Raw genomic sequence first — 21467 nt, 5'->3', positions numbered from 1 at the left:
AGTTAAACAAATGCAACAAAAAGAATGCAATAAATCTTTGCATCATTAAAGAAATGTTCCACAGCATAAATGAATGTAACACACCTTAAAATAATAATCCACAACAAACAATGAATTTCAGAAAGATCAAGCCCCTTTTTTTTTCAGGTGGCCTAGTTGGGACCTGAATACAGACACTGAGGATTTTTTTTTTTTTTTTTGAGACAGTGTCTCTCCATATGGCCCCTTGCTGTCCTGGAACTCACTATGTAAACCAGGCTGGCTTCACACTCATGGAGATCCACCTGCCTCTGCCTCCTAAGTGCTGGGATCAAAGGTGTGCATCACCACACACAGCCCAAGAATCCTCATATAAGACTCTTATAATTAATTGATTTGTATCTATACCTCTAGCCCTTACTGAGAAACCGGAAGATAATGTTAGAGCAGAGGGACATAGACCTCAACTGGCCCAGTCCCTCTGCAGAGGGAAAAGCATAGCATGGGGAGACCTAGCACAAAGTGATAGGGCTGCTGGCTCTAAAAACCCAGGAAGACATAGTTATCTTCTGTCCCCTCCCCCAGTGTCTCCTGGCCCTGTCTCACACTGCTTCCTCTGCGGCCTTTTTATATTGCCAACAGCTCTGACAATATCTCACTATTATAAAATATTATTCAGTACTGGCTCCTGTCTTATTAGCTACTGTACTGAGAACCTTCATAATAAAACGTCTGTTAAATAAGTGAACCCAGACCATGACCCAGACAGGGGGGCGTGGGAGAGAGAGAGAAAGAGAGAGAGAGAGAGAGAGAGAGAGAGAGAGAGAGAGAGAGAGAGAGAGCTGTTGCCCACAGCCCTTGTTTTGCTTAGTGGTCTTAGGGAAACGGGTAAACACATGGTAACAGCCCCCACTTCAAAACCTGTCTCTCCATTAGGGTGGGCAGGTATTTGGTGAAACTTGAGACCCACTTGAGGAGTGTGATCCTGGCAAAATGGACCGGACTCATGCCACTCCTGGGTGGGGTTCAGTTTATAGATCATTCTTCTGCTGAAGGAGTGGGAACTGAGCCTTGCCCGGATGTGGTCCCAGGGTGTGGCATAGCGCTACCTTAGCAAGGCTGAATGTCTCTGGTTGCCCCTGTGATAGCTGGGCTTGGTGGCCTCAGAGGAGTTTTAGGCATGAGAGAGGGTGGGTGGGTAAGGCAGCTGCCAAGGCCCAGAGCCTCAGTAGCTGCAAACCGCAGCCAGGGAGCGGCAGCCTTGTGCATTCGCGATGGTCATCGTTTCTGATAGCTCCAGGATTTCCAGGGCAGAGGCTCGGTCTCTGCTTATGGTAATCTAGCCCGGGTTCCCCCACAGGTCAGAGCAGCGTAGGGCGGGGCCAAGGCTGACTCCTACTGGGAGGAGCCGGGATGCCGCTCCCGCGGTGATGCAGAGAGGAATTTGCTGACAGTCCCTTGCCAGGTGGAGCAGGCTTCACAAGGCCGCGAAAAAGGAGGAGGAGGAGGAGGAGGACCCGCCGGCTGTCTCCTCTCAGGTAGAGTGTTGACTGCCACTGATCCTGGCAGCCCGAGCTCCTCGCCTGGGGCTGGCGGTGGCTGTGAGGGTTCAGATGCCGTGAGCTTGGGGACTGTCGCTGCTGGGCGAAGGGATGAGAATCCGGGTCCTCAGCTAGGGAGGGGGCGGGGAGGGGTAGCTTGCTGAGAGCTTTCGGCGACCTGGGGTTGGACTGGAGGGATGGGAGTAAGGGAGAATGCGCCACATGCGGCGCACATTGGCTATTCCCCGGCATGTGTCTAAGGCAGGGTGGGCTAAGCTGCCCACTAAGAAAGGGCCTTGACTTGGGAGACCTGTCTTCCTGGGATGCCGGGGTGGAGGTGGCTGGGAGGCTTGCTTGGGGGTCCCTGCCTCTTGTCTGAGCAGGTGGGAGTTCCTCTCAGAGCACCGCACCCCATCCATCCAGGGACTCCCCTGGGCTCTGTTGCCCACGCACTGGGCTGGCCTGGGAGGAGGTGGTGTACTCCACGGTTTCTGTAACCACGGCGGCGTCACTGATGGGCTATGTGGGGGTATGTTTCTAAGCCGGGCATCTTGAGTTTCAAGGTGGTGGGGCCCTGGGAATGAAGGATACCACCTTTCTGAATGTGTTTTCAAAAACAGGATTTTCCTCCAGTCTCAACTTGAAAGAAAGAAACTTTGGGTTTGGATGAAGATCCTGGGGAAACTGAGGTCCAGGGGTGTTTTGACTTGATAGAAGTCACCCCATGTGTCCACAGTGCTGGCCTTCGAGGTGTAATCTGACCCCCCTCCAGTCTTGCTCTCTAGATCCCTGACCCCCTCTGGGCTGGATCCCCACCCCTCACCCCTGAGGATACAGGGAGTTACAGCTTCAGTCTTGGGGAGCCAGAGGTGTGGACACCCGCAAGGGTTGGAATTGGACAGGAAGGAACTGCTAAAAACTGCTCGCTGGGCTGTAGAAGGGGTGATGGGTATCTGTGGGTTCAGGAAAATAGTAAGAGGTGGCTTTTAGTGACAGAGGAAATCCCCCAGTGTTCCCCATGTGCTGGCCTTGATGGAAGTCTGTAGAAAGTTCGTAGGGAGCATGATGGTGCTGTGGGAAGCAAGAAGATGTCCAGAGGCTGTGGAGCTTGTTCCAGAAGGGTGCTGAAGTCTTTTGGGGAGACGCCTCTTCTCAGCCTTCTTTCTTGTTCTTGTCATCTCTGATCTGTGGCCCCACTGCATCTGCTGCCATCCTGGTTGAATGTCTCAAGCTGTCTTGTCCTCCTTCTCCCTGAGACAGGTCTTTTTCTTGGAAAGCAACTGAGGCAGAGTGAGAGCAGTGGTGTTTTAGAACCAGAATCAGCTCTCACCCTTGTGCAGAGAGGCACAGAGGGTACCGTGGGCTGCTCCACACTCCTCACCTGGGTAGCTCAGGGCAGACTGAAGGGGCCTTATCCTTGCTTCTCCTCCTCCCCCACTGCCCAAGTCCTGGGAGGTGAGGGTGTGGCTGTCCCCTGGAAGGTAGGATTAATATGAGCAGCACCAACATTCTCTCTTCCTTCAAGGAATGTTTGCTAGTTACTTGGTAAGGAAGCAGCTTGAAGGAGGGAGACAAAAATCACTTGGTTACCTTGCCAGCATGTCCCCAAAGGGCTATACTGCCCTGTGGATCCATCAAAGCCAAAGTCAGGTGTCTCTCCTGTCTGGGTAGCTGCTGCAGCAGCAATGAACTGTAGACAAGGGGGCCTGCTGTCTCTCCGAGACCCCAATGGGATAAGAGGTTCTGACAGTCCATAAGCCTAGTGAAAGGCACTACTATGTGCCTGGTAGCTTTCCAGAGATACTTTCTGGGTACAGAGCCCCTGGAGTTGGGATCCAAAGAGGGGAGCATGCCTTGGGCTGCTAAGTGGTCACTAGGATTCTCTGGGAGTGATCTCTAGGAAAGGAGGGACTCTCTAGAAAACTATGTTGGAGTCAGCACCATATGAGGTGGCCATATAGTGCCAGAGAGGAGGACCCGCCCACCTACCACTTCCACTGTGACCCTTCCCCGGGAGGAAGGCCATTGCTTGCTGTCCAGGAAGCTGGTGATATGTCTTAGCCTCGCCATGAAAGGTCAGGCCTCAAAAAGTCCCCATCTTACCTCCGGGCCATCTTACTCCCATGGAAGGAGAATCAAGCCTACAGAACCGAGGGCCTGTTCTGGACTTCTGGACCAAGAACTCCTATTTGCTGGAGCTTCTGTCTTGAGTTACCCTTCCTGCCTGACATGTAGGCATGAACACACCTTCTCCATATGGGTAGGAGGGCTCTGAAGATGAGTCAAGTATTTAGTACAGACAGGAAGTGTTTTTTCTGGGAGGCTCTGACCTCCATGGAAGACATCTGTTTCCTTCCTTAATGAAGGAACTATGGCCATTCCCTTTGTGTAGGATGTCCCCTTTCTTCATGGCTAGTCTAGGGTCTCCACAGTCTTACACTGGCCCTCCTGTGCTACTTCTAATTCTACTCTGGCCTTTGAGGACTTCTCTGGCCCCCTCCCCAGCTGACTGATATTAACGTATTTAACAGGGTTGCCGCTCAGAGATACTGATGTCTAGGAGCATACTGGGCTTCCCCATAAGCCTATACCCTCCTACCAGCACGCCAAACCCACAGACCCTGTACTGTGGCCCTTTCTGGGAAGCAGCTGATTGAAGAACCGTAGAGACAGTGGTTGAAAAGGGCCGGGAGCTCCGTGTAATAATCCAGGCTGTGGGAATTCATGTGGCATTCAGGCCAAGGGCAGGCTTTCACCGAGAAAAGTTGTCATGGAAGTGCTCAGGGGAAGTGCTGGGCAACTGAGTTTGATCAACAGCTTTTAATGCCCTTTCTTGCCTGACTGGGACCCAGTACTCTCCCCTACCCCTGTCTTAAGAGAGCTCAGGTTTGAACTTACACACCGGCATACATGTATATCCAGGACTCTACTTTCTCACCTATGAGTGCGCAGGACCACGGTGAGAGCTAAGACGAGAGCCTGGGGTCACTGATAGGAACATGTGGGCATTGCATGGAAGATGGGCTCTTGTTCTAGAGCTGTCCGGATTGCTTGGGGCTGAGAGTAGTGCCTAGGAACATCTTGAGGCTAGAACTTCACGAGCTGTATCCATGCCAGTTTCTAGTGGGAAGCCAAGCTTCATGCCAGCTTCTAGTGGGAAGCCAAGCTGTCCCTTCTCATCCCCAAGTAGCCTGGCCAAGGGAGGTGGCCCTGGAGATAGAAGCCTTCACACTGTGGCTGAGTCTTCTCAGATTGTGCTCAGACAGATGGACACTAGCCTCAGGCCGTGCCCTGGCTCAAAATCAAGGAAATCTTAAGGTCTTTGGAGATTTGGGAGCAGTACAGTCCTGTAGTCAATCAAGAAGATGGTTGAGTTACTGATCATGGATCCCTTATTACCTCGGATGTTCAAATGACAGTTGGCTATAACATCAAAATGCTGCAAAGAATAGGTGGACATGTACTCAAAACCCTGTTGGGGAACCGGAGCATGGAGGAACTGTCACATGTGACACAGGATTCGGAGGTTGCTGGGGGCTGGGGGCTGGGTTCCCACCCACATACTGGCCTTGTTACCCACACTCTTCATTTCTGTAAGATGAGTCTTCATTTGCAGTACTGGGGAACTACCTGCCCTGTGTAGAGTCCTCAGGAAGATGCGGGGAAAGGACAAGGAAGTGACTGGGTGGTGCTTGGCCACTAAGTCCCCTTTCCATTTGCTTGTCTTTTCATTTCTGAGCCACTGACTCTCTAGGGACCTTTGGGACAACAGGCCATGCTTTGGTGGCACCATTAAATGTCTAGTGACAGTGGGCCAGCCATGTAAATTACTCAAGGCACCGTTAGAATTAAATGGTTTCCTTCGGAAGAACCTCAGGGTCCTGAAGGTCTGGGAGAAGGGAGTCACCCAGGAACCAGAAGGCATGTGGGTAGCAGGTGGTAGAGGGGTCAGCCTCCCACCCCGGCCAGGCTCATGAGTGTCCAGGAGTGAACTAGACCAGACCTGGGAAGACCGCAGACATCAGGTCGGGGATCATCTCTTGAGGTCTTTGTGCTCCGTGGTTTCATGTGCTTGGTTATTACTGCTGAAATCTCCCTAGGCTCCAGGAAAGAAGAGGACCCAGTGAACTTTCACTCAATAGAGGAGAAAATGGAGCCTGTGGGAGGTGGCATGAGCCACAGCCTTGCATATGTCAAGGGATACAGGGGTGTCTCCAGCACACAGGGCTCTGTCTCCAGCACGCAGGGCTCTGACTCCTCCATACAAAGGTCTGACTTTAGCATACATGGCTCTGACTCCATCATGCAGTTACACTGGGGGCTTACCTCTGTTGTGCTGTTGTTGGTTTTGCTGAAGCTGTTTAAGACCCAAGCACTTGGAAGTGAAGGTTGCTGGTTTGTCTCCTTCCCCTCCACTCTGGGCAGGGTGCCCAGTGCTGGGGCAGCTGAAGGACAGTTCCTGTCACAAGAGCAAAGGAGGCGGAAGGATAGGATTCCTTCCTTACCCCCATGTGCGGAGGGTGGAGACCTAGACTTGCTCCTACCTACAGCAGCTTCTCAAGGTCCTATATAGTAGCCTCTGTATGAGAGGGGCAGGGCAGGAGGAACCCTATCCCAGAGTCCTCCAGTGGGTCTAGGAAAGGAAGCCAGGCCAGAGCAGCCCTGGTCTTTCCCATGCTGGGGAAAGCAGGCTTCCAGGCCAGGCTGGGTAAGGTGAGGTGCCCCAGGGACTCTGCCTTCTTACTGCATGGGTCAGTTTTGGATCGACCTCTGTCGTGGGCCTTCCTCACTGGTCCCAGAGCCTTCCAATTCCCTTCTCAGGAATCAGAACCACCCCTCACACGCTGTGCCCTCACTCAGGCTCAGAGGGTCCCCTTCTGTGTGTGAGAAGAGATGATTGATCACCTTGAAGTTCCCACAATGCCCCCCCTCCAGCTTTTCTTCCTCACCTCCTCCTTTTCTTCCTCTTTCTGCATTTTTGAGGCAGTATCACACTGTGTAGAACTGCCTATACCAGACTTCTCAGTGATCTTCCTTGTCTCTGCCTCCCGAGGACTGGGATTTAGGTTGTGTGTGCTGCCATGGCCGACACCCCCAGATTTTCTTGTCTCCACTCCTAGTATGACTTTGGCAAAGTGGAGTTTAGAAAGAAGAGATGGCTTTCTGACAGATGACCCCAGATCTGTCTCCATTCCCCATCTGTTTATTTTCCTGACCTTTTAAAATGCAGTGAGCCTGCTACCTCTTCCACGAAGCCCTCCATGGGTCTCAGCTAGAAGAGGTTTGGAAAGTCTTGCACATTGAACCTGTTACTTTTGCTAGGCACTGAGATCATCCTTTTACTCATCTAGGGTTCTCGAGTTCTACACACGTGTGTCCCCGGTAACACATGGGGAGGGCAGGGAAATGAAAATAATCATTACATTTCATGACGATGGCAATGTAGAATTCCGGGGTGGGATCTTCTGACCGGGACACATGGAGATGCACTTGCCTGTGCTTTATGACTGATGGTTTCACATCTGGGTGTTCAGTGACCTAGAGACACTCATGCCTGTGCAGAAGGTGTCAGTCTCTGGGATATCTAGGGCAGCAACACCTGAAATGCAAAAATAGGTCTCTGCCCCTAGCTTCGACACCGACAGTAATGGAAGGGACAACAGAAGCTGTGGCGCCTGCAAGTTGGCACAAGCAGAATGGGGAGCTGTTTATCTCATTATTTTAGTTTGACTTTCTTGAGACACAGTCTTGCTATGTCTCTCTGGCTGGTCTGCAGCAATCCTCCTACCTTAGCTTTCTGAGTACTGGGATTACAAACATGTATATCACTCACTTCTTGTTGGAGGGAGGGCCACTTGTTTTTCCTGGCCACCGGGCTAATGTACACCTGAAATAATCACACAGAAACCATATTATTTAAATCACTGCTTGGCCCATTAGCTCTAGCTTCCTTTATTAATATTTTTATATTTTTAATTGAAATTTATTGAGCTTTACATTTTTCTCTGCTCCCCTCCCTACCTCTCCCCTTCCCTTCAATCCTCCCCCCAAGATCCCCATGCTCCAATTTACTCAGGAGATCTTGTCTTTTTCTACTTTCTACTTCCCATTGTAGATTATATCTATGTAAGTCTCTCTTAGTGTCCTCATTGTTGTCTAAATTCTCTGGGATTGTGGATTGTAGGCTGGCTTTCTTTGCTTTATGTAAGAGTTAGCCAATAAGAAGCTAGAGCTTGAGCTTCTTATTGGCTAACTCTTACATCTTAATTTAACCCATCTCCATTAATCTGTGTATCGCCACATGGCAGTGGCTTACTGGCTAAAGTTCTGGCATCTCTCTCTGGTGGCAGCTCCATGGTTTCTCCCTGACTCTGCCTTCTTCCCAGCATTCTGTTTAGTTTTCTCCGCCTTGCTCTGTTCCCCTACAGCTCTGCCATAGGCCCAAAGCAGTTCCTTTATTAACCAATGAAAGCAGCAAATAGACAGAAGGACCTCTTACACCAACTCTTGTCTGAAGTTTTTGTTCTGTTTTGTTTTTGAGACAGTGTAGATTGAGTGGCGGGGCTGCGTCCCGCCACCTGGCTAGCTTTCCACCCGAAATACACGGAAACTGTATTCATTTAAACACTGCCATAGGCCGGGCGGTGGTGGTGCACGCCTTTAATCCCAGCACTCGGGAGGCAGAGGCAGGCGGATCTCTGTGAGTTCGAGACCAGCCTGGTCTACAAGAGCTAGCTCCAGGACAGGCTCTAAAGCTGCAGAGAAACCCTGTTTTAAAAAACCAAAAAAAAAAAAAAAAAAAAAAAAAAAACCACTGCCTGGCCCATTAGTTTCAGCCTCTTATTGGTTAATTCTCACATCTTCCTTTAACCCATATTTAGTAATCTGTGTAGTACCATGAGGGGTGGCTTACCAGGAGAGATCTTAACCTGCATCCATCTTGGAGAGGAGAGGCATGGTGACTGCTTATGGCGACTGCCCTGAAGCGTCTGCCTTCTCTCTCCCAGAATTCTGTTCTGTCTACTCCACCTACCTAATTTTCTGTCCTATTAAAGGGGCCAAGGCAGTTTCTTATTAACCAATGAAAGTAACACATAGACAGATGACCCTCCTCCATCAAGATAGGGTCTCACATAGCTCAGATTGGTCTCAGACTTACTAGGTGGAAGCAGATGCTATGAATACCTGAGCCTTCTGCCTCCATTCCCAAACACCAAGATTACAGGTGTGGCCTGCCACAGCCAGCAGGGAATTTTATATTCTGTAAATTATACTTTGAGAAGACTGGTATGCCTGGTATGTATATATTCTATACCGCCATGAATAAATCTAAAAATGGTTGCAGAGTAATGCCATCAGTGATGATATAAGGTCAATACAATTATAAAGCAGGTCAATATGATTAATAAGATTGAACAAGTGTCAGCACCTGTGGTGATCTTCAGGAAATGGAGCTGAGACTTCCGGGCAACGACTTCCGTTTTGTCAGGAACACTTCGTTTCTCACACATGTACACACTCAAGCATGCACACACGCACACTCACACACTCACACATCATCTGAAGGGAAAATTATAGCTTGTTAATATTTGTTAATTGGGTTGGTTTAATTTGCTTATCTTTTCAGTGTTTAAATTGATTTTGTTTTCAAAGGAAAGGCACCAACTCCTCCCTGGGAGGCAGGGTGGGGTCCTGGAGGAGGTGATCACTGAATGCTGCAGGAAGAGTGGGTGAGGCAGGTTTAACCTGTGCAGAGAGCTGGGGAAAGGAAGTGTGGGGTGTCCCAGGCCAGGTGATAAAGACATGCAGGCAGCATCTGTTGACCCTTCAAGGACCGGGTAGTGGGAATGTTATTTAAGTACCACCAACCATACTGGTCTTAGGGAAGAGATTCCAGGCCCTTCTATGAAACTGGTGCCATGCTGATAACAAAGCACAGGACAGCTGGCGTGTGGCACACATTCTCATAATTCACAAATTAAATAGCAGAATGAATGTTCATCTGTGAATATTGGTACAAGACATGTAAGCTCATTAATAAATAGAATCATACAATATTGTATTTTATTTACTTATTCTTGATTAAATTTTTAAATTTTTATTTGTTTTGTATCTATATTATTTTATATAAGTGCTCTGCCTGTACACTGGCTTGCCAAAACAGGACATCAAATGTTGTTATAGATGGTTGTGAGCCACCATGTGGGTGCTAGGAATTGAACTCAGGCCCTTTGTATGAGTGGCTAGTGCTCTTAACCTCTGAGCCATCTCTACAGCCCCCTCTTGATTAATTTTTATGATTAATTTATGTTTCTGAGTGTTTTTCCTGTTTGTGTGTGTCTGTCATCATCTGCATACGTGGTATCCATCAGATACTAGGAGATCAGAAGAGGGCTTGCCTCGGACTTGAGTTACAGATAATTGGGAAACACCAAGTAGATGCTGGACATCAAACCCAGGTCCTCTGCAAGAGCAACATGGGCTCTTAACCCCAGAGCTGTCTCTCTAGCCCCCAGATCTTTTAAGACACGATTTCATGTAGCCCAGGCTGACACACTACATATCCCATGAGGACTTTGAACCTCAGACCTTCCTGCCTCTACCTCTTGAGTGCTGGGAATATAGCAAACACCACCATACCCAGTACAGGGCATAAAGGGTATCTGATAAATATTAATGTATGTATTTGATTTTTTTAAAAAAATTTTTTTTGGTTTTAGTTTTGGTTTTTCGAGACAGGGTTTCTCTATAGCTTTGGAGCCTGTCCTGGAACTAGCTCTTGTAGACCAGGTTGGCCTTGAACTCACAGAGATCTGCCTGTCTCTGCTTCCCAAGTGCTGGGATTAAAGGTGTGGCCACCACTGCCCGGCTATGTCTTTGGTTTATTTTATTTTTTTTACTTTTATTTATTTTATCTTTAAATTTTATTTATTTATTTATTATTTATTTATGTCTTTGATTTTTAATTGTGTATGTGTGTGTGTGTCTGTGTGTGTACACATGAGTATTTGTGTTTATGTGTGTGGGTATACATTACATCCCCAACATGTTCTACATCTTTTACCTGAAACATGATGTACTCTGTGCTGGAGAATGTTTCACAAGTACTTGAGAAGTGTGTGTTTGGGAACTGCTGGGGGGGGGGGAGGATGGGAGGAAGGAGAGGATGGAGGGGAAAGAGAAGAAATGTCTGACCTGATGGCAATAAAGAGTTCTGAATTGAGAAGTGATCAATTTTCAGCTCATATTGCCCAAACTAAAGAATTTAATAATGGGCAGGGGGCAGAAATGAAATAGATACAGTGGTGTGTCTGAAAGGGTCATCGTGAAACCCATTCTGAAGCTTGCTAGATAAAATAATGAATAAGGCATGCTGGGAAACATAGTTAAAGAGGTGATTGTGTGCCATCTGTTGTGATGCAGAGAAGCTGGCAACTGCCCATACTGCTGGGGCTCTACATTCTTCATTTTGTAGGTCAGTCGGGCCTTGCATATTAGAATGTAAGAGCTGCACACCCTTCAACCCAGGGTTTTCTAGAGCTAACCCCAGAAATGTTTATTGCAGCTTCTTGCATCAAGCGTAGGGGAACAGACCAAGCATGGATGCATGCAGCACCTATAACCTTAGCACTTGAGGGACTGAAATAATAAGATGGCCAGTCCAGGGCCAGCCTGACCTACACAGCAAGTTCAAGGCCAGACACAGTCACAGAGAGGGATGGAGGGACCACCTAAGTATCCAGCAACAAGGTTAGAATCATGTGACATGCAGGGCTTGATTCAGTGCAATACTGTTGAAAACTGAAGATGTTGCATGTAGACATGTGTGACACGTATTAACAAAGAAAGCAAAGGGTGGCAGGGGCACGAAGGTACACATGAAAGTGCACCTTCATCCATACTTGGGGAAACGTAGAGAAAACCACAGCAGGGACATTAACTATCTTCATGTTCAGAGATACAACAGAGCCCTGGGAAGGCAAGGGCAGCGTGCCCAATTCTATTTTCATTGTGTAGTTACCTCGAGTGGACTCTTTCCATAGCGTGTTGTTTTCAGAATCTAAGAAGAAGATTTTAGAAGAAATCACTTGTGAAGAGAGAAAGCTATGTAAAATCTCTTACCCCGAGCTTCCTTCTTTTTCTTGCTTGGAAGTTTTGGGGATCAGACCCGGGACCTTCTGCATTCTGGGCAAGTTCTCTGCCACCAAATGACCTCCTGGCCCTGAATTTCCATGCTAAGTTCCCTTTCCTGTGGGTTCGTCTCATCTCTCATTGGCAATGTCAGATCTGGAAGGGTCCGTAAGAGATCATCCCTCCTTTTGTTTTGTTCATGAGGAAAATACAACCCGGAGATGAGTCACACAAACTGCCTAGAGTCCCTTGCTAGTCTCTGCAGACTTTGGGCTCCCCTGATGTTGTTTTTAGGAGAGGGGCTGAGTATGCCATGCAACTTACAAAGCCTCATCCCTGGGCGTGTCTACCCTCTCCCAGTGTATGCAATGAGTATTACTCCCCATACCTCTGTGGTCAAGTTGTGGACACGCAGATCCCTAGGCACATTCCTGGACATTTGTTCTTTGTGGGCCAGGCAAGGGCCCTGCAATAGGCATTCCAGTAAGGTCTCCTCAGACGACTCTGACAGAAGAGATGGCTGTGGCTCTGCATACCCTCCTTTTACCTCAGCTCTGCTGCTTTGCTCTGTATCCAGGCTGAAGCTCCCATCCCTGCCATCTACCTCTGCTCAGCCTGGATGGCTCACTCAGGTTGTGTGTTGAGAATCCATTGGCCTCTGAGGTGCCCTTCGCCCTACCAGAGCTCTCCCTAGGCTGGCCCAGTGGGAAGATGCTGACCAGCACATTGTATCTAGGAGGGACCTGGCCAGCTAGGGCTTGGGGAGGAGCTGTCTACAGAGGTCTGGGATCCCTGCCTGCCTATCCTGAGAGTGTTCTGTTGTCCCTCTGCCACAGAGCTTTGAAGGAACCACTCTTGTGGTCAGGAACTGGCGAGACACCGCTGGGTCACCTGGAAGCACCTCTTCCCAGGGACTGATCGAGAACAGGAAGGCCTTGGAACCTAGCCTTTCAGCCTGAGCTCTTATCAACACCTGCTGCCCTAGGTAGGTGCCCCTTACTTCATCCCACAGCCCTGGCACTGGTCCCCCCACCCCATCAACCTTGGGAAATGTGGCCCTTTGGTTGTCTCAGCCTGTGGTAGTTCAGTCAGCACTTGGGAAAGGTCCTCCATAGACGTCTTTAACCACAGCCTGACTGGCAGGGGCAGCAGGGACCTGAGCCCTCTGCACAGGGCACTATCTCAGGGGGCTCAGGCTCCTGAGGCTCGAGGGAAAGCTGAGATTGTGGGCAGCTTGTCTTCCAGTCATTGGTCAGAGCTCCTAGCTGGGACCTCTGCATGGAGGGTCTTGCCCAGCTGCTCCGGTATGGGGAGCAGGCTCAGGACAGGTCTAATAATGCTCTTCTGAGTGCTCCCTGACTCTGGAAAGGATTAAAACAGATAATATCTTCAGACCGCTGGAGCTGGAAGGGATCTAACTGAGCTAATCCAACTCAATCCCTCTTTACTTCTTGAGTGCCACTTAATATCAATAATGAATCCAGATGTTGGCATTGAATATCTCAGAGGAATCAGGTGTAATCTTGTCGAAACCGCATGGGAAGCTTTCTGTTTCAGCTGCCTCCTTCCTGCTGGCCTCAGCCCAGCCTCTGCCCCTGGGTACCTTTCCTCTTCCCTACCATATGATCATCTCAACCAACCCACACTCCTTTGTCCAGCACCCAAAGGTAGGATGTGTTGAGAAGCAGGTGAGCATTGAGGGGGAGTCTTTCTTCCCTATTTTAGATGTGAGAACGCAGATTGGATCTTGGAGAAAGGATGCTGCAGCCCTGGAAACTGTAATAGAATAAGCTCTCTCTGAGAGCACCTAAGGCCTCTCTTTCATGAAGGAAAAGGCTGCCTTGTATGGGCTGTGGTCCAAGAATACTGAAATTGTTGTTGTTGTCCATTAAGGTCATCTTAGATCTAGTTCCTTTGCTGTGCTAAGTGCTCAGTGTTCCTATAGCCCTTACAACTTCCTCTTCCTTTCCCAGGAGAGCCCCACAGGCCAGGTGGCCTGATGGCTGGCAGCACTTACTTCTGTCCCCCTTCAGGTCTTGAGATGGCCGTGGAAAGCCACTGTGACTATTTTGAAAGCTCTGCAGCCACTTGCCAGTCTCTAACCATCAAATGGGGGAAACAGTAGAACCCCAAGGTTACTGAGGTTTAAATAGACGAATACCTGTCAAGTGCTGGAAGCAAGCTCTAGCATTCTGTAAGTGGTTATCACATTAGCTCTGCTCATTACCAAAGCCTGTTCTCTCCCAGTCAGACTCAGATGCTTGATTAACTTCCCTAAAGCCCTGAGTAGCTGTCTTACTCCTGGGGGCATACAGTCCTCCATGGCTCCCTGTGGCCTGTACCCTAACCTGCCCTTTAACGGCCTTGAAAGCAGAAACTGCATGTATCATGCTTACATTGTACACTATAAGGAAATAATATTAATGTCTACTGAGACAGCATTTTCTCCCTCCAGAGGGGAGGGGTGTATTGAATCCCTGAGGAGTAGGAGTATAACCACATGCAGCCAGCTTGAGGGTTTAGTTCAAGTTCTGCCTCTTACCCATAGCCATGATGTGAGCAGGGCTGGATATGGGCTGGGCTGCAGGTTCTGCTGGATAAGGGTAGCTCTGGTTTCATCTGGGTCCGTGAGATTGCAAGTACAGTAGCCCTATTCCAGCCCTGCCCCTATCAGAGTGAGGAGAGGTCAGCTGGCCACTGCCCAAACCAGGCAGGGAATGCAACACTCCTCCAAGTTCAGGCCAGGCAGTAGACATGAAGTCATTGTCCTTGGCTCCCGGAGCGCTAGGCGGCTGGAGGTTGGCCGAGAGCACACCGGATCAGCACCATGGACAGAGCACGCCGTGCCTTTAACCCTGCATCCCCACGGAGGAGAGGCTGCGCACCAGGGAGGCCTGCATTTAAAACCATGCTCCTTTCCAAGCGCAGAGGCGGGGGTTAGCCACGACCATGAACTTCTCTAAGTCTCTATTTGTCCACCTGTAAAATGGAGAGAATAAGCCCCCCTGCAGAGGGTAGAGTCCACAGTGGGCCAGCCAGCCAGTGCCCTTGCACAGGGCCAGCTTCTTTTCAGTCAGACCCACAGACGAAGCTGTTCTTCTCAGTGCCACGTCCTGCAGCCCGCTCACTTTCCCTCAGTACAATGTGCCTTGCAGGCTACAGGCTCCATTCCAAGATGACAGACGACAGTGGTGGTTTAGACGGGGGCGAAGGAGGATCAGCCCAAAGCTTCCAAGATTCCTGGCAGGGTGAGAGGCAAGGAGGGAAGTGACACAGATCTGTCTGATTTTTCCTGAGATTTCTCCACCGGGAGCCCCAGGCACTGCCAAGCCCCAGGAAGCGAGGGTGCAGTGCCAGAAACTGAGCAGACCAAGTGGTGCCGGTTCCCGCAGGGCAAGCTTTCCTCCTTAAACGAACTCAACAACAGTAGGCTTGTGCATGGGCCTGGCTGGGCACTGAAGTCAGAAGCATGTCAACTGGACACGAGTCTGTCTTCCCAGGCCTTCCCTCTGCTGGAGAAAGGCAGGGAGTCCAGCACGCAGCTCGCCTTTATTGATTTTTTTTTGCATTATTTATTCTTACTGTTTTAGAAACAGAGTCTCACTGAGTAGCCCAGGTTAGCCTTAGACTGTATCAGTGTTCCCACCCCAGTTTCTTAAGTGCTGGAAATACAGGAGTATACCACAAGGCCTGGCAGATAACCTATATTAGGGGGAGAAAATGTAATATAATATGGAAACAAACAAACAAACAAAAACCCAGAGAAAGAAAGGAGTCTACGGAATGCCTGGGAGCTGTGTCATTAAATCGAGTCTCCAGGAGGCTGGAAAGGACCTGAGCTTGGGTCCCAGAACTCATGTGAGGTGGCTTATGGTCATCTGAAACTCCAGCTCCAGGGGATCTGATGCCTCTGGCTCCCACAGACACCTGAACTCTTGTGTACACGCTCACATGTGGACATACACCTATTCATGATTTTTAAAATGTGAATAGAAATTTAAAATTATAACAGATAATTTAAAAAAATCAGGTCACTAAGGCAGATCTTACCAAAAATTTAGCACTCGAGACCCAAACTTCTCCCCTTGGGAGTTCCTGGTGGGTCTCAGGATTCAGAATCAAGTGATTTCAGGAGAGCCCTTAGGACAGGAGCAAGATCTAGAAACCCTCCTAATCCTGGCCCAGACAATGCCATGCCTTTTCTCCAGTATTTCCATGGCTCCACACAACCTACACTGTGAAGCACAAGTCAGCCAGCCTGTCTTGGACGTCATGGTCTGTCAGGTTTCCTTTAGTTCAGCAGACCCTTTTCTCTCTACCTCTGTAGCCAAGCCTGTCGTTTGTGAGTATTTTATTCTCCACTTCCCTCCTCCTCCTGTTTGTCCCTCTCTCTACTGCTTTCTGTCAAGGCAAAATCTCTGCTTTAGGAGTTCCTTCTGCCCCATGGTCCCTGAGGCTAGAGCTTCAGCGTATACCTCGCTTTGTGCTGGGTTTGGCGCAGAGCTGCTGTCTGATCTGCCACCTGGGTTCATGCTGAGGCCTTGGCCTGAGCTCCTCCACCTCCAGCAGGTGTCGATTCAGTAAATACGAGCTGAACTGGGCCCGTGATTAAAGGGAGTGGGACAAGCAGGGTGAGCCTTGGGTCCACTTGAAGGCCAAAGGCAGGAGAGAAATGTGAACAGAAAAAAGGAAGGGAAATGGACAAGGAAGAGAGGAAGAAAATCACCCTGGCTTACTGAGACTGTCGCAGGCAGGAGGACGGGTCTCTCTTCTCCAGAAATAGCTGCTTCACAATACTCCCTTCACAATCCCAGAGAGTATCTCTTTGAGTTTAATTAGAACACCTCTGGCTTTAGGAAGAGCATGTTTCCTCTGGTTCCATCTCTGGGTCTGAGCTGTTTTGCTGAACCTCCAGTCAAGGAAAAGCAAAGTCAAGAAGGAGCCTGGCCCCTGACCTGGGCTCGCTCTAACCGAGGTCAGTGACCCACCCCCCCCAACCATACAGGAACAGGAGGACTAAGGTGTGGGTGTCACTACAATTTCTGGAGGCTTTAAGAGTAATGGCCCCTCCGCCACTTGGTTCTGCTCCCCTCTAGGGCGGACCTTTATCCCCAGACCTGTAGGTAGAGAGGCCCCAGACCACATGTGTGATTCTCAGGACCCTCATGAGTTCCGGCCTCTCTGATGTTCCGTGAGGCCATATAAACCAGACCAGCATCTTCAACCATCTGGCTTCTACCACCCTCACTGGAACAGCTTGCTCTTAGCAGGCAGCTGCTCTCAGAGCACCCCTGAGGCAGTCTACATGGCTTCTGGCCTATTTAGACAGATGGAGCCAGAGCCCAGGGATGGGCTTCAGCCGGGCATTCATCTCATCTGAGGGTGGCATATTTCCATCTAGGGACTTGAACTCCCCAGGGAGCCCGAACACAATCTGGACCCACAACTGCCTTCCTCCTCTGCTGCCTCCCCCTGAGCTTTTGTGCATTCAGTGGTCGGCTCTTGGAATGCCATACCATGGCTGGATGCCTTTATGCCCTTCAGGGCATGTGGCTGCCCTACTGATTCAGCACTCACATGGTAGCGGGGGATCCTGTCTTGGGTTTGCTGGGGAGGGGGGTAGTTTAAAATCCCATGCTTGTAGATTCTTAGCAGAGCGCCCGGCAGCTAGCAAGCTGTCACCTCATGGGAACTAAACCGTCTATCTTTTGGGAGCCACCTCTGGCCAGTCCAGTCTCTATGCATCCTTTGTGGACACCAGAGAGAATCAGATACTGTTCTCTGTGACCCTCACGCCTTGCAGTCCCCTTATCCCATGTCCTTTTAGGGAACGGCGCACCTGGACTCTGCGCTCTTAAGCTTAGGAGCCAAGTTGGGGCTGAATTGGTGGTTTTGTGAGTGGAAGCTGTGCAGCTGGGAGAGGGAGACTATGGTTGGGAGAACCGGGCTGATGGTCAGACTATCTACTCCAGTGTCTCCGCTCAGCTGGGAGGCTGCTGGGGGATCTTCCTCCTCCTCCCGTAGTCTTGGCTTCCATAGGGTGAATTTTAAAGCCTGGCCCAGTGGTATTGACAACATTCAGGGGCTTGTTAGGGATATTGCCTCCCAGTCCTGCCGTTCCAGAACTTGTAGTGGTTTAATGTACCTCAATCATACGTTCAAACAGGGACAAGGAGAAAAACAGGCCAGTGAGTCCCTTGTGCTGCTGTGGCCACCACCTCCCCACCCTGAAGGCAAACTGCCGGCAGTTTCTTGTGACCTCTCCAAAAGGAAGTGGGGAGTGTACCCCAGGCGGGTACATACAGGGCCCAGCATTCTCTCTATATGCTGTCTGTATTGCGCTTTGCCCCTTAGACCATCCAGAGGCTGCTCTCAAACCTGAAAGCCTACTTATGGGGTTCAGGCTCTCCTGACCTGACTTGGCATGCTTACTAATGGTCCTGCCACATGTGGCTGGCCTTTGCCCCTCAATTCAGTGTTCAATGTGGCACAGATCAGGGGTTCAATAGGCAAGCTCTAAGTGGATGCAGAGAGTTGTAACCAGCCAGTTGAGTCTGCATGGGACTAGGGTACAGCCTTCGGCTATGGAGCCTTAGATGGTCAGAGCTCATCTTGGCTGCAGGAGATGGAGGGGGTGTCAACAACAGCATCTTATCTGGTTGCTGACTTGATTGCTATGGGCAGCTCTCTGTGGGCACCCTTTATCCTTCTGTAGGAGCAGCTGACTCTAGGATCAGACCCTACTCTGCTGCATTTCTGTGATTCCCTCCCATTCCTCTCCTCCCTTCCAACGGTCTACCCCCCTCTCCTGGACTCATACTGAAGAATTAATGAGTTAGAGGCTGAGGAGAGAACCATACCCTGGAGTCTTTACTCCCCTGTTGATGAGGAAAGGAGCAGCTGCCCAGTCTTGCTGGCTGAAAGTGTAGTCCAGACTTGTTGCTATGGAGACGAGAATTATAGGGATAACTCTGGGTCTTGCTGGAGGCTCAGCTTTGCCCAGTTGTGAATGCATTTGCTCGACCGCCCTCAGATGGGAGATGTGCCACATTTCTCCTTCTCTAAATCAAGACAGAAACCTCCATGAGCAGGTTCTAGCCAAACCCCGAGGGACAGGGTAGGCAGGGGCTGCCTAGCCTGAGATGGGAAGTCTACAGTAATACGGGTCAGCAGCTGTGGGAGAAGTAGCTTAGATGACAATGTTTGCAAGGTCCCTTCCAGGACATATGCTCTGGGTTTGACATCCCAAGGCCAAACAAGTCCCTCTGCCATGCTTCCTGACTTTCTCATCTTCGGTAAATATTTGCAAAGCACCCGGCCCTATTCAGACAGTAGAGATGGTAATGAGCAACAAGGACTCAGGCTGTGTCATTAAGGGATCTGCTGTTCCCTGGGGTAGCCAGCCATGTGAAAGGTCTGCTTGTGAGTATCACACAATATACGAGGTCCTAACACAGCAAACCACGCATCACCCCGTATGTGCTGGGCAGTATGCAAGTGGCTCACTTGGTTTCCTTAGTCCTCACAGCTATCCAATGGGGAAGATGATATCAATGCATCCATTTCATAGGTAAGGAAACCGAGACAAGGGCAGTTATTAAACCTACTTAAAGTCATGGGGCTAACACACAGCAGAGGCTAGGGCTGGGCCCAAGGAAGTCAGCCTTAGGGACCCACAAGTGCATACTGCACTGTGTGTGCCTCCCAAGGTGCCCTGGGGTAGAACATGGTTCATCTCTTGATTCCCCCCAAAGAAATAAATAATAAATATTAAACCAAGGTTAGTAACAAAAAATGAGTTAGCAGTGGTAGGGGGAGCGCCTGGGCAGGGAGACTAAAGTCTGGTGAGGCCCTGGGGCTCTAGGGGGGAAGGGATGCCAGTTATACAACTGAAGGGAGAATCTGGGGATGATGGATGAAAAAGAGGAAGTTGAGCTAAATGAAGTCTCAGTGTCAGGCAGAACTCTCCCTAGCAGGTACAACCGAAAGCCCTTCTGCAGGATTCCCTCACCACCCTATCCAGGCAAACTCCGAAACGCTCCAGATTGGGCTCGTGGTCCTTGTCTGGGAGCTGTGCACTGTGGCAGACTTCTCCCACGCTCTAACTGCTTTTTAGCAAGAATCTGTCTCAAGCCTCTCCTGGGATGAGCTTGGGGAGGGAGAGAACATGCCCTATTCTTCCTACTACATGGAGAACTCAGGGCAGAGTGATTAACCTAGGAGTAAAGGGGACATAGGAGCTTCCAGGAGAGATGCCGGAGGATATCACGCTGTGCTGACTCCCAACATGGTATTCTAATGGGCATGGGGTACCAAGAGCCAGAGGATGCCAAGGCCTTCAAGAGCAGGGGGCATCTATCTGTGAGAACCAAGGCATGGAAAGAGGGGGTTCCTGGTAGCAGGAAGAGGGGTGGCTTGAGCAGACTTGATCTTCCTGTGAGCAGCTGCCCAGAGCCACCAGGGCCCCTCCCTATTGACAAGTTACAGCTGGCAGAATACCTGAGGGATGGCAAGGAGTTTGATGAAGGAAAACCAGCAATGCCTTTGCCTAGAAAAAAAACAAGGCTTCCCTTCAAAGTACTACATACAATAGGACATGCTCATTTAGCTTTTCTTTTTAACCAGAAAAAAATTAAAGACCCGTGAAAGGACATGGTATAATTTTAAGGTATTTTTCTTCTCTATTCCTTAAATTTAAAATAACAAACCCCAGGATCCTCTAGTCTTAGAATGTCAGCACACCCTGCTCTTCTGAATGTGTACATTACACACACAAGCAGGGTGTCAGCCCCTCCTCTTAGTCTTCCCCGGCTGCAGTCCAGCCCCTGGAGGTCTGGTCTGAAAACCCCACAACTGCTTCGCCTCCTGTCCTGTCCAACTTAGGCCTGGCCACGGTGGCTGCTGTGGCAGAGAGGCTTTGGCCCCTGGGTTGGCATGACAAGAGTCTGAGGACTTCCTGGCAGGGCGAGGCACCCCAGGGTGGGGGAAGTCAGTTCCCATCGCTTCCAGCTTTGACTCGAGTGGCCACTGATTCCCTCCTCCTGCCACAGGTCCTGCATTCCCTCCAGCTTTGTGACTGCGGGCTAGGACTTAGCCTCAGTTTATCAACCCGTGAAATGGAGCACAGACTCTTGCAGCTCAGGTGTTGCTCTTAGGCACTTGCGAGGGATAAACGCTACCTAGACGCCTAGACAAAAGACTGCACCTGGCGCATCACAGGGATTCCTGCCTTCTTCCTTCTCTCTGTCTGAAACCACACCCACTCACGCCTGGGTTTTGATTCCAGCATAGCTTGCCGTTTCTCCATTAATTTCACTTCTGTCTTGAATCTGGGCTTTTTTTCCTCCAGTGCTGTTCTGTCTTGACTGTGGGTCACAGTGTGATTCAGAAGGGCTGGTGAGTCCTTCCCCTGGGGCTCATTGCCCACTCCACTGCCATTAGCTCCCTGACCTAGCCAGTCTCTCAGGCCCTTCAGACTCAAGATTCCCCTTTTCAAGATGACAGAATCTAGCTGGTCTTTGCACGGGACACAGGAATGCTCTAAGCATTTTCAGGGTTTATTTATTTAATATGTATGTATTTAATACTAGGCGCTCCATGCTTTCAAAATGACTGAGATGGTAGACACTGGGTTCCCAGAAGAGCGGAACTGGCCCAACAGACATACATCACACAGCCAGGAGAGCTGTTCCTGGAGCCACGGGGCTCCTGTCTGCTCCGTGGCAACCTAGGATCAGAAAGTTCCTTCTGCATTTATAACACTTGCCTTTCTCTACACCTCATCTCCCCAGGAGATGAATCTGCTCCCAAGCACCC

The 21467-nt window shown here is 49.9% G+C and overlaps 1 protein-coding gene across 1 annotated transcript in view; it reads left to right on the top strand.

Annotated features, from left to right (window-relative positions):
• Positions 1–1436: 1436 nt before the first annotated feature.
• Positions 1437–21467, top strand: part of Tmem63c (transmembrane protein 63C) — a 68840-nt gene continuing 48809 nt past the window's right edge. The window contains exons 1-2 of the mRNA XM_038337289.1: positions 1437–1517; positions 12488–12636. The gene's annotated coding sequence lies outside the window, so the exon portion shown is untranslated. The remainder of the gene's footprint in view (positions 1518–12487; positions 12637–21467) is intronic.

The sequence above is a fragment of the Arvicola amphibius genome, chromosome 7, assembly GCF_903992535.2.
Source record: "Arvicola amphibius chromosome 7, mArvAmp1.2, whole genome shotgun sequence".
Classification (NCBI taxonomy): Eukaryota; Metazoa; Chordata; class Mammalia; order Rodentia; family Cricetidae; genus Arvicola; species Arvicola amphibius.
This window is presented reverse-complemented; position numbering and strand designations above follow the sequence as displayed.